Source organism: Entelurus aequoreus, linkage group LG09 (assembly GCF_033978785.1).
Source record: "Entelurus aequoreus isolate RoL-2023_Sb linkage group LG09, RoL_Eaeq_v1.1, whole genome shotgun sequence".
Classification (NCBI taxonomy): domain Eukaryota; kingdom Metazoa; phylum Chordata; class Actinopteri; order Syngnathiformes; family Syngnathidae; genus Entelurus; species Entelurus aequoreus.
This window is the reverse complement of record NC_084739.1, coordinates 77,153,083-77,166,625: the sequence shown is the minus strand read 5'-3', so window position 1 is coordinate 77,166,625 and position 13,543 is coordinate 77,153,083. Positions and strand designations below refer to the sequence as shown.

Here is a 13,543-nt window from a genome sequence, read left to right as displayed (position 1 = left end):
ACAATACTTATTAAATACAATATTTATTAAATATAATACGTATTAAATCCAATACTACTACAAACAGGAAAACAGCAAAAAAAAACTCCAAATAAGTCACGGTGTGATGTGACAGGTGGTGACAGTACACCTACTTTGAGACAAGAGCTATATTGATGCATGCTTGGTTATGCTTTAAAGTCATATCCAACAATTGCGACAACGACTTTTTACTGTCAACTGAGTTTCGTTTTTGAATGATTTCTGCTGGTGGTGTCCCTCCGGATTTTTTCAACGCAAAACATGTGCCTTGGCTCAAAAAAGGTTGAAAAACACTGCATTAAGGTACGTAAATAAACATTTACAAAATATTTCTGTGTAAAAAACTCATTTCAGAACGTATATATCTGCGACTTATAGTCCAGAGTGGCTAATATATGGGGGGGAAAAAAAGTTTTCCGCCGGTGTTGTACTTCCGCATTTTTTCAGCCCAACAAAATGTGCCTTGGCCCAAAAAAGGTTGAAAAACACTGTTCTATGTATATATAGAAGAATATATATGTATGTGTGTGTATGTGTGTGTGTATATATACATATATATATATATATATATATATATAAGTGACGTGCGGTGAGGTTCATGGCTGGTGAGGCACTGACTTCATCACAGTCAGATTTACAAACATATGAACCCTAAAGAGTATCTTATTCACCATTTGATTGGCAGCAGTTAACGGGTTATGTTTAAAAGCTCATACCAGCATTCTTCCCTGCTTGGCACTCAGCATCAAGGGTTGGAATTGGGGGTTAAATCACCAAAAATGATTCCCGGGCGCGGCGCCGCTGCTGCCCACTGCTCCCCTCACCTCCCAGGGGGTGAACAAGGGGATGGGTCAAATGCAGAGGACAAATTTCACCACACCTAGTGTGTGTGTGACAATCATTGGTACTTTAACTTAACTTTAACTTTACACATACAAACTGGAGCACACAAAAAAGCACATTTAATAAAAAAATGTTTTATTATGGTCTTACCTTTACTTATAAATGAAGTCCATGCGCCGCTCTTTCTGAACAAAAGCATCGATAACTTGTTTATAGAAGTCTTCATTATCTTTCTTCAGTTTTAAAAGTCTCTCTGTCTCGATGGAGATCTTCCTTTAATTATTACCTCATGCTTCGATTGAAAGTCCAGTTTAGAAAACTGTTTTATTTTAGATATGTAATCCTCCATGGTAAAAGTCCAGGCGAGAGTAAAAAATAAACGCTGCTTGTTGTCACTTCTTCTGCAGCCGAGTAGTCGCAAGAATGATCTCTGGGATCACTAGCGCCCTCTACCACCATGAGGCGGGATTACTGCGAGCCTCAGCCAGTGCGTCTTTTGCAGCAGTTTTATGATTGCTCAGCACAAGAAATACGTTCCACACATACAGTTGTTGACAAAATACACTGTACATTATATACCTCAGCTAACTAAACTATGGAAATGTATAATATAATTCATATAGCAATACGGTCTCACTGCACAGCAGGCCAGCAGTTAGCCGAGTCATTGCGCAATCCATGGTGAGGCTCAACTGGCTGCTGACTCACCGCTCCGTCTCTTCTCAGTATTTGAACGGCAAATGTGAAAATTCAGCGAGTTTGAATAAAAATAATCTAAAACTGGTGAAGTTAAATGGAAAATAACTTTATAGTATAATCACTGGATACATATAACAATTTAATTGTTTTTTTTTCTTTTTACATTTTTTTTCTTTCCATGATGGCACGTATATATATATATATATATATATATATATATATATATATATATATATATATATATATATATATATATATATATATATATATATATATATGTTTATATTTTTGTACTTTATTTCTGATTATTATTATTATTAATGTATTATTAGCTTTTTTGCTAATTTTATACAGGTAAACACATCAGCCATACTTTAGTATTTGATGCATGCTAATGTTAGCAGCCTAGCATTTCAAACAAATTGTTCAGGTACGCATCTTAGAGTAATATATTTTTGGTACTTGACGCAAGTTACAGTTAGCATTTTAGCTAGCATGCTAGATTATTTGAGCTAATTTAGCAGGTTTACATCTCAGCGTCATATACTTTGGTATTTTACCAATTGTAATGGTAAGCATGCTATTGTTAGCATGTTATTATAGTGCTATTAGCATGCTAGCATTTTTTGCAAAATTTGCACAGCAGTATTTTAGTGCTTGATGCATGCTAACGTTAGCAGGCTAACATATCAAACACATTTTTGATGATATATATATATATATATATATATATATATATATATATATATATATATATATATATATATATATATATATATATATATGTATCTGTTTATATTTTTGTACTTTATTTCTGATTATTATTATTATTAATGTATTATTATTTATTTTTTTGTTTATTTAATTGATGTATTTATAGATACTACTTTGTTTTTTTTTTTTGCTGTTTCTTTCTTTTTTGGGGGTGGGGGGTGGGTGGTATGGTTGGGATATAAACAAAAAATATTTTTGACATTTAGGGCAGACAACAGATATATGATGTATGTGAATATAATGGATGTCAATAAAAAAAGAAAGAATGAAAATCACTGTTCTATGCATGTGCGCAATATGTATTTTTTTGTAGCTGTATGTAGAAACGGCGCCGCTGGTTTGCATCAGCCTTGTTTTTATGTCCTTTGTGTTTTGTTTTTTTTTACCTTATTTTGTTGTGGACTTTCTGCATCCGCACTGCCAAAACTCACGTATGCATGCACGCAGGGCTCAGGAGGAGGAGGGGGGAGGAGGAGGAGGATATTCTGGCCCCGCCCCTTTGCAGACTTGACCACCGCCTGCGCGCGCAGTCGCACACGAGCCTCCTCATCGCATCGGCGAAGGCGCTCCGTGGACGACTAACCGGGCCGCGCGCGGTGCTGCTCCACGCGTGCCGAGGTGAGTAAAGTTGTCGCCTTCCCATCCGTCTCACGGCGGTCCTTGCGGCGGGCAGGAAAGTTCCGCCGCCGGCCGGAGGCTCGGCGAGGCGTTGTTGTTGGCTGCCCGCCCGCCTTGGCTCATTTTCGGACTTTCTCTCTCTCTCTCTCTCCCTCTCTCTCTCTGTGCACATTTCGTCTTTTTTTTTTTTTTTTTTTTTTTTTTTTTTTTAAATAGACGTGTTTTGTCGCTGGTTTGGCGGAAAAGAGCGTTGACATGTGACAGGCCGTGACAGAAGGACTGCTCATCCGCATATCCTGTCTGACAGTCAACATCTCCAGAGGAAAGATTGCCACCTAAGATTAGTTATGCAGATTAAAAGCCTCTTTTTTCTCTCTTCTTCTTCCCCCACCCACGCAACATCAGTGTTATAACAAGCACCTTTCATACAGAAATATGACCAACAACAACAATGTCGGGTCTGTGCCTTTCGCACAGAACCCCACATTAGAGTCATTTCACCCAACTTTTTCCACTTCCGATCAAATATTACTCCGCGGGTCGTTAAAAAGCATTAAAAAGCAATTAACATGGATTTTTTGCTGATATTGAACCGATATCACTTATCGATACCGGATCGGGGTACCCCGTCCAGGCATTAGATCAGGGGTCACCAACCTTTTTGAAAGCAAGAGCTACTTCTTGGGTACTGATTAATGCGAAGGGCTACCAGTTTGATACACACTTAAATAAATTGCCGGAAATGGCCAATTTGCTCAATTTACCTTTAACTCTATGTTATTATTAATAATTAATGATATTTACACTTAATTGAACAGTTTAAAAGAGGATAAAACACGAAAAAAATGACAATTAAATTTTGAAACATAGTTTATCTTCAATTTCGACTCTTTAAAATTCAAGATTCAACTGAAAAAAAGAAGAGAAAAACTAGCTAATTCGAATCTTTTTGAAAAAATTTAAAAAATAATTTATGGAACATCATTAGTAATTTTTCCTGATTAAGATTAATTTTAGAATTTTGATGACATGTTTTAAATAGGTTAAAATCCAATCTACACTTTGTTAGAATATACAACAAATTGGACCAAGCTATATTTCTAACAAAGACAAATCATTATTTCTCCTAGATTTTCCAGAACAAAAATTTTAAAAGAAATTCAAAAGACTTTGAAATAAGATTTCAATTTGATTCTACAGATTTTCTAGATTTGCCAGAATATTTTTTTTGAATTTTAATCATAATAAGTTTGAAGAAATATTTCACAAATATTCTTCGTCGAAAAAACAGAAGCTAAAATGAAGAATTAAATTAAAATGTATTTATTACTCTTTACAATAAAATTTTTTTTTTACTTGAACATTGATTTAAATTGTCAGGAAAGAAGAGGAAGGAATTTAAAAGGTAAAAAGGTATATGGGTTTAAAAATCCTAAAATCATTTTTAAGGTTGTATTTTTTCTCTAAAATTGTCTTTCTGAAAGTTATAAGAAGCAAAATTAAAAAAAATAATGAATTTATTTAAACAAGTGAAGACCAAGTCTTTAAAATATTTTCTTGGATTTTCAAATTCTGTTTGAGTTTTGTCTCTCTTAGAATTAAAAATGTCGGGCAAAGCGAGACCAGCTTGCTAGTAAATAAATAAAATTTACAAAATAGAGGCAGCTCACTGGTAAGTGCTGCTATTTGAGCTATTTTTAGAACAGGCCAGCGAGCTACTCATCTGGTCCTTACGGGCTACCTGGTGCCCGCGGGCACCGCGTTGGTGACCCCTGCATTAGGGACTGGTGTAGCTCAGTTGGTAGAGTGACCGTGCCAGCAACTTGAGGGTTCCAGGTTCGATCCCCGCTTACGCCATCCTAGTCACTGCCGTTGTGTCCTTGGGCAAGACACTTTACCCACCTGGTTTAAATGTCATTTAGATATTGGGTTTTCACTATGTAAAGTGCTTTGAGTCACTAGAGAAAAGCGCTATATAAATATAATTTACTTCACTACTGAATTCAGTATTTTTGTCGGTACTCGCCCGTTTCCGACGACACTGCCGGTTACCAATTCATGTAAAATCAAACGGCGGCAATTTTGGACACCTTGTCAAGCATTTGGCAGGGAAACAAGCATATTCCGTAGCATACTGCCTCTAAGTGACGTTACACATTTCCATGGCAACAAAGCAAGCAAGTCACGAGTCAAAACAGGCTAGCTCGATGCTAATTTACATTGGATATGCCATAAACATGCTTCCGATTAGCATTAGCGATTTCACATGGCAATTTCCACACCTCCATCTCTGGCAATTGAAACGACAGCTGAGATGCGCGTTGCAACCGAACAGCTGGTGTGTATTAAGTGCAATACTTACAGTATTAACACTTTTTAGGGCACGACAAAAGACATAGTCAAGGTAATGAATCTTTCTTTCTTTCTGGTTTATTTGAAATAGGGACAGATACAGAAGCATGGATATCTGAAACAGTCATCCAATGTATGCATCATAGTGTTTGTAGCCAAAGCTAATTCACAACAACAACAACAACAACAACAACAACAACAACACAGATCTGACATCATTAAAATAGGAAAATAAAAAGGCAAAGACTACTTTGTGACACCTCAATCAAACTGGGGCGGCATAGCTCGGTTGGTAGAGTGGCCGTCCCAGCAACTTAAGGGTTCCAGGTTTGATTCCCGCTTGCGCCATCCTAGTCACTGCCGTTGTGTCCTTGGGCAAGACACTTACACAAATGTAAATTAGATATTGGGCTTCATTATGTAAAGCTCTTTGAGTCACTAGAGAAAAAGCGCTATATAAATATAATTCACTTCACTTCACTGAAAGAAGAGTAAGAAAACAAGACGTAACAACCGGACAGGATAGTCATAGCTCACTTTTGCAAAGTTTGAAGATGAAGAAGTTTTGAATGTTAATATAAAATACATATGGCGGTAAAAGTTGAATGATAACGTTGCTTGAATCTTATAATTAATTAATCGACACAGACGTCATAAGGTCATCAAGGTTTACCTTAGATATAGAACATGGGAGAAAGTTATGAATAAGTTTCACTTTGGCGTCTCGTTGCGCATAACTGTGGTGTGTTCAAGGACCCTTGATTAAAGTTAGAAACAGAGGCGTCATTAGTTTTTGAAGACCGTGGGAGACTTAACCCAGATGAGATGCACTAATAATAATATAGTCATAATAATAATGATGTATTATTATGATTTGTATGTTAGGTGAGGTGAGGTGACTTTATTAGCGCCCAAAGGTAAATTTGTTTTGCAGCCAGCAAGATCAGGAGGATCCATTAAACAAACACACAGGAAGAAAGCCAGTCTAAGACATGCAATACAAAGAACTGCCACATAACAAACAATACACGCATCGCTAAGATTATACATTTGGAATGTACTAACAGGATACAAACATAAAATCCCTTTTAGATATTTCCCCATGAAAAGGATAAAATATAAAATCACATCCAGATACAATTTTCTCCCCAAAAAAGCTAAAACAACCTCACAATCAGATAAACTTTCCCCATAAAAAGGGTAAAATCACATTTAGATACAATTTCCTCATAAAAAGGATAAAATATAACCTCACAATCAGATACAATTTCTCCATAAAAAGGATGAAATATAAAATCACATTTAGATCAAATTTCCCCATTAAAAAAATACATATAAAATCACATTTAGATCAAATTTCCCCATAAAAAGGTAAATAAAAAAATATATTCAGATTAAATTTCCACTTAAAAATAATAAAATAAAAAATTACATTGAGATAACATTTCTCCCTGAAAAAGGCTAAAATATAACCCTACAATCAGATAACATTTCTCCATAAAAAGGAGGAAATATAAAATCACATTAAGATAACATTTCCCCATAAAAAGGATAAAATATAAAATCACATTTAGATACAATTTCCCCCCCAAAAAATGCTAAAATATGACCTCACAATCAGATACAAATTTCCCCGTAAAAAGGTAAATATAAAAGCATATTCAGATTAAATTTCCCCTTAAAAAGAATAATATAAAAATTCACATTCAGATAGCATTTCCGCCCCAAAATGCTAATATACAACCCCACAATTAGATAACATTTCCCCATAAAAAGGATAAATTATCAAATCACATTTAGATCAAATTTCCCCCTTAAAAAGGATCAAATATCAAATCACAATCAGATGAAATTTCCCCCCAAAAGAGGCTAAAATATAACCTCACAATCAGATACAATTTCCACATAAAAGAGGTAAATATAAAAGCATATTTAGATTAAATTTCCCCTTAAAAATAATAAAATTAAAAATCACATTGAGATAACATCTCCCCCCGAAAAAGGCAAAAATATTACCCCACAATCAGATAAAATTTCACCATAAAAAGGGTAAATATAAAAGCATATTCAGATTAAATTTCCCTTAAAATGAATAATATAAAAATTCACATTCAGATAACATTTCCCCCCCAAAAAGACTAAAATATAACCTTACAATCAGATAACATATATTCATAAAAAGGTTAAATATAAAATCCCAATCAGATAAAATTTCCACATAAAAAGGGTAAATATAAAAGCATATTCAGATTAAATTACCCCTTAAAAAGAATAATATAAAAAAATCCCATTGAGATAACATTTCCCCCCGAAAAAGGCAAAAATATAACACCACAATCAGATAACATTTCTCCATAAAAAGGATAACATATAAAAACACATTTAGATAACATTTCCCCATAAAAAGGGTAAATATAAAAGCATATTCAGATTAAATTTCCTCTTAAAAATAATAAAATAAAAAAATCACAATCGGATAACATTTCCACATAAAAAATGATAAAATATAAAATCACATTTAGATAAAATTTCCCCATAAAAAGGCTAAAATATAACCTCACAATCAGATAACATTTCCCCATAAAAAGGGTAAATAAAAAGTATATTCAGATTAAATTTCCCCTTAAAAAGAATAAAATAAAACATCAAATTCAGATAACATTCCCCCCCCAAAAAGACTAAAATATAACCTCACAATCAGATAACATTTATTCATAAAAAGGTCAAATACAAAATCACAATCAGATAACATTTCCACATAAAAAGGGTAAATATAAAAGCACATTCAGATTAAATTACCCCTTAAAAGTATAAAATAAAATAAATCACATTCAGATAACATTGCCCCCCAAAAAGGCTAAAATATAAAATCACAATCAGATAAAATACTATGAATAAAAGATTAAATTACACAAAAGCAAATATGGTCAAAATATTGTATTATCCATTGATGATAAACCTACTTGGCATATTTATAATCATATTTAAGATTAAGATTAAGATTAAAGTACCAATGATTGTCACACACACACTAGATGTGGTGAAATTTGTCCTCTGCATTTGTCCCATCCCCTTGGGGAGCAGTGGGCAGCAGCGGCGCCGCGCCCGGGAATCATTTTGGTGATTTAACCCCCAACTCCAACCCTTTGTTGCTGAGTGCCAAGCAGGGAGGTTATGGAGTGAATAATGAAAGGTTATATGATTATTTAAAACTATTTTCTGGTCACTTTACATTGAATTTTGGAAACTTTTCTGGTAAACATTTTTTAAAATGATTTTTAAACAAAATTAAATTATTTAGGGCACAGGTGTCTAACCCAAGGACCGGGGACCAGATCTGGCCCGCCACATCGTTAAATGTGGCCCGTTTAATGTGAAAGTACTTTATCTTTTCTGACAAATGTATTCGTTTTTTCCATTTTGACAGAAAAAAAATGCATGTATTGCATGGAATGGCATGTATTTTAAACTTTAATATTATCTAATAATGCAAAAAATTTACTATTATATGTGTAAAACCTTTTTATTAAAATAAAAATATTAATAAATATCTCCTTGACTTGTGATTTCGAAGCAAGTTATCCATCAAATTGTACACTGTAAAAATGACAATAGATGTTATTGTAAAAAATACTGCCAGCTCACTTGCCAGAATTTTACTGTAAAAAAAAATATACTAAATTTTTTTTAGTTACAGTAATATGCAGTTAAAAAAAAACACTTTACATTTGACAGTAAATGCCAGTTTTTTACTGCAAAATCGAATATTTTTTTACAGTGTGTGTATAAAAATTATATTAATCAGATCATAGGCAATTGAATATAATGAGGTGAGTCCCTACACAATAATTTTCATAAATTATTCACGGTTACAAGCGGCCCTCTAAGGGAAGCCAGAACTGCAATGTGGCCCTCAGTAAAAACAAGTTTGACACCCCTGATTTAGGGGGATTTATTTACTGTTGATATTTTTTAGATATTTTAATCCCCTCTTTAAAAAGTCAAGAAACTTTCCGTAAATTCCGGACTATAAGCCGCTACTTTTTTCCTACACTTTGTACGCTGCGGCTAATTTATGGATTTTTCTTTGCTGACGGCCTCAAACCATATCGTTTTTATTAAACACATGCAAAGACACCTAAATGGTCTGTTATTGTTTGTGCTGCGGCGCCATCTTTTTGACCACTTTGCTCACTGCAGGTGATGCTGGGTGACGTTGAAATTCCTGCTGTTTTAAGCTTTGAACCGGAAGTAAAAGTACCGTTCAGTCTTTTAACCAGCCGGATTTTGGATTTAATCCCAAAATTCAAAAAACATTTAATTTTGTATTTATTTATTTATTTTTTAAAATCTGTCCTTTCTAATCCATTTTCTACCGCTTGTTAACTCTCAGTGTCTCCTAGCCGCTGAGGCAAATCATATTGTCTAAAAATGCATTTTCCCATCGATAACGTGACATCATCGTGCTCGGAATATATATATATATATATATATATATATATATATATATATATATATATATATATATATATATATATATATATATATATATATATATATATATATATATATATATATATATATATATATATATATATGTATATATATATATATATATATATATATATATATATATATGTATATATATATATATATATATATATATATATATATATATACACACACATATACAGTCCGGCCCTCGGCCAAAATGTTTTAACCCAATGCGGCCCCCGAGTCGAAAAGTTTGTGGACCCCTGTACTAAACCGTCCCATGTGTGATGTCTGTAGGAGTGTTTACATGCATATTTGTACGTGCTATAATACTGTAACAACGCTATCGTCGTTAGCATGAGCTAATATGCTAACAGTGTCTGTGTTAGCATCATTAACTTACAACGGCATTCTTTTTGTATTGTTCCAGTTTCACAAATTCCTCAGTACATTCACCAAAACGTCACCGTGGACTTATTAATTAAGTCTGTTTAGCTGATTGGGGTCCATGACGATGACTTCTGTTTTGTTTGATCAGCCGTTTTGCTGCCGTGTTACTGAAAACAATTAAGTTATGTAATTAGGGCTGGGCGATATATGGAACATACTCGATATATCGCGGGTTTGTCTGTGTGCGATATAGAAAATTACTATATCGTGATATTCGAGTATACGTTCTCACGCAGTTGCTTTTAGCTGCGGGCGTTTCTCACTCTTTCTTGTCTCTCCTTCGCACAGAGACATAAAACAAGCGCACCTTCTTACATACGTCACATACGTATACGCCCTCACGGAGCAGAGAGGTAGCGGAACGGGTAACATTAGCTGTGATGCTAGCGGAGCGGTGCGAGTGGTAATACGAGAAAGAAGGTGCGAATCTGGTAACAAATGGAGGAAGAATTAATTCCCAAGAAAAACAGCAGGGGGTCCATCGTCTGGCGGTGGTTTGGCTTCAAGCGGGAAGATGTTGAACAGACAACCGTAATATGTCAAGTAAAAGCGTTGCTACAAAAAGTAGCATTACTGCTAATTCGTAGCATCATTTGAAAAGTCACCCGCTAGAGAATGAGGAGTGCTTGAAACTCTGCATGTCAACATCTCCGGCCGGTGCCACACCAACAAAATGCCAAAGCAACCTGCACATCAACACCGTATGAAACAAATACTCAACAACAGAAGGAGATAACGTCCGCAGGAACCTACCACATAGCAAAGGACATGCAGTATTTGATTTCCTATTATGCAGCTCATTTTTATTTGACAGTTATTGAAATATCTTGTGTGACATCATGCACAAAAGTGCACTTTATTTGTTTTTAACTATTGTAGTGGCGTTCTGTACAAAAAGTGCACTTTAATTTAGTGTTGTTTTGATAAGTCATCTTAGTGACATCATGCACAAAAGTGCACTCATAGCTTGTTTTAAAATGTCTCTGACAATCTTGCACTTTCTGTTTTGGAAATGGCATAAATGTTTGTGCCACTGCTTAATAACTGTTTAATAAATACACTTTTGGTAAATTGACTTAGTTGTGGTTTCCCTCTCTGCATGAAAGTTTAAAATAAGCATAAATTAAAGGCCTACTGAAATGACTTTTTTTTTTATTTAAACGGGGATAGCAGATCCATTCTATGTGTCATACTTGATCATTTGGCGATATTGCCGTATTTTTGCTGAAAGGATTTAGTATAGAACAACGACGATAAAGGTCGCAACTTTTGGTCGCTGATAAAAAAAAGCCTTGCCTGTACCGGAAGTAGCGTGACGTCACCGGAGGAAGGACTCCTCACATTTTCCCATTGTTTACAATGCAGCGAGAGAGATTCGGACGAGAAAGCGACGATTACCCCATTAATTTGAGCGAGGATGAAAGATTTGTGGATGAGGAAAGTGAGAGTGAAGGACTAGAGTGCAGTGCAGGACGTATCTTTTTTCGCTCTGACTGTAACTTAGGTACAAGCTGGCTCATTGGATTCCACACTCTCTCCTTTTTTTATTGTGGATCACGGATTTGTATTTTAAACCACCTCGGATACTATATCCTCTTGAAAATGAGAGTCGAGAACGCGAAATGGACATTCACAGTGACTTTTATCTCCACGACAATACATCGGCAAAGCTCTTTAGCTACTGAGCTAACGTGATAACATCGGGCTCAAATGCAGATAGAAACAAAATAGATAAATCCCTGACTGGAAGGATAGACAGAAAATCAACAATACTATTAAACCATGTACATGTAAATACACGGTTAATAATTCCCAGCTTGGCGAAGCTTAACAATGCTGTCGCTAACGACGCCATTGAAGCTAACTTAGCAACAGGACCTCACAGAGCTATGATAAAAACATTAGCGCTCCACCTACGCCAGCCAGCCCTCATCTGCTCATCAACACCCGTGCTCACCTGCGTTCCAGCGATCGACGGAAGGACGAAGGACTTCACCCGATCATCCGTGCGGTCGGCGGCTAGCGTCGGCTAGCGCGTCTGCTATCCAAGTCAAAGTCCTCCTGGTTGTGTTGCTGCAACCAGCCGCTAATACACCGATCCCACCTCACCTACAGCTTTCTTCTTTGCAGTCTTCATTGTTCATTAAACAAATTGCAAAAGATTCACCAACACAGATGTCCAGAATACTGTGGAATTTTGAGATGAAAACAGAGCTTTTTTGTATTGGATTCAATGGGGTACCAATACTTCCGTTTCAACGATTGACGTCACGCGCATACGTCATCATACATAGGCGTTTTCAACCGGAAGTTTAGCGGGAAATTTAAAATTGCACTTTATAAGTTAACCCGGCCGTATTGGCATGTGTTGCAATATTAACATTTCATCATTGATATATAAACTATCAGACTGCGTGGTCGGTAGTAGTGGCTTTCAGTAGGCCTTTAATGCAGTATGAACAAGAATGTTTTAATGTAGACACATAGAATCATCATACTGCTGTGATTATATGCATCAAGTGTTCATTCAAGGCTAAGGCAAAATATGGAGATATATATCGTGTATCGTGACATGGCCTAAAAATATCGAGATATTAATAAAAGGCCAGCCTTATATGTAATTAAACATTTATAAAATATTTCTGTGTAAATAACTCATTTCACACTGCGGCTTATAGTCCAGAGCGGCTAACATATGGAAAAAAAATGTTTTCCTAAAATTTAGTGGGTGTGGTTTATATACCTGCGCGCTCTACAGTCCACAAAATACGGTAGTTTTAACCAAATCCGTGCAATAATACATTTTGAGTGCATGTAAACATACCAAGTGTGTGTGTATGGGGGTGGCAATGTTGGGTTTGACGTGGAACGGGGTGGGGGAGGCCTTCAAGAATCTTTTGTATGGGGCCCCAGAATTTGATGCTCCGCCTCATACACTTGTCCAAAAAGTCCAAAATGACGAAATTGATGATGCAATGAATTCCGACTGGTGTCAGACCGTCACAAGTTTGCTGTTCCTTCAGTTTGTCCTTTTGGTGCAACCGGAATGTCAAAACCACTTCCTCTGCTGGTTATCATTACAAAGGAGCACATGTGGAACACACACACACACACACACACACACACACACACACACACACACACACACACACACACACACACACACACACACACACACACACACACACACACACACATTACTATTTACAAGCCTTTTTTAAGCGTAAAAAGCAGCAGGTTGGTAGTAGTTTCTGGCCTCCTGTCATCCGTTAGCTTTGTGACACAACTGGTT

At 35.6% G+C, this 13,543-nt stretch overlaps 1 protein-coding gene across 2 annotated transcripts in view; it reads left to right on the top strand.

The window, feature by feature from the left end:
• Positions 1-2,641: 2,641 nt before the first annotated feature.
• The window catches only part of wipf1b (WAS/WASL interacting protein family, member 1b), a 76,211-nt gene continuing 65,309 nt past the window's right edge, over positions 2,642-13,543 (top strand). For both annotated transcript variants that reach the window (XM_062059482.1, XM_062059481.1), the window contains exon 1: positions 2,642-2,955. The gene's annotated coding sequence lies outside the window, so the exon portion shown is untranslated. The remainder of the gene's footprint in view (positions 2,956-13,543) is intronic.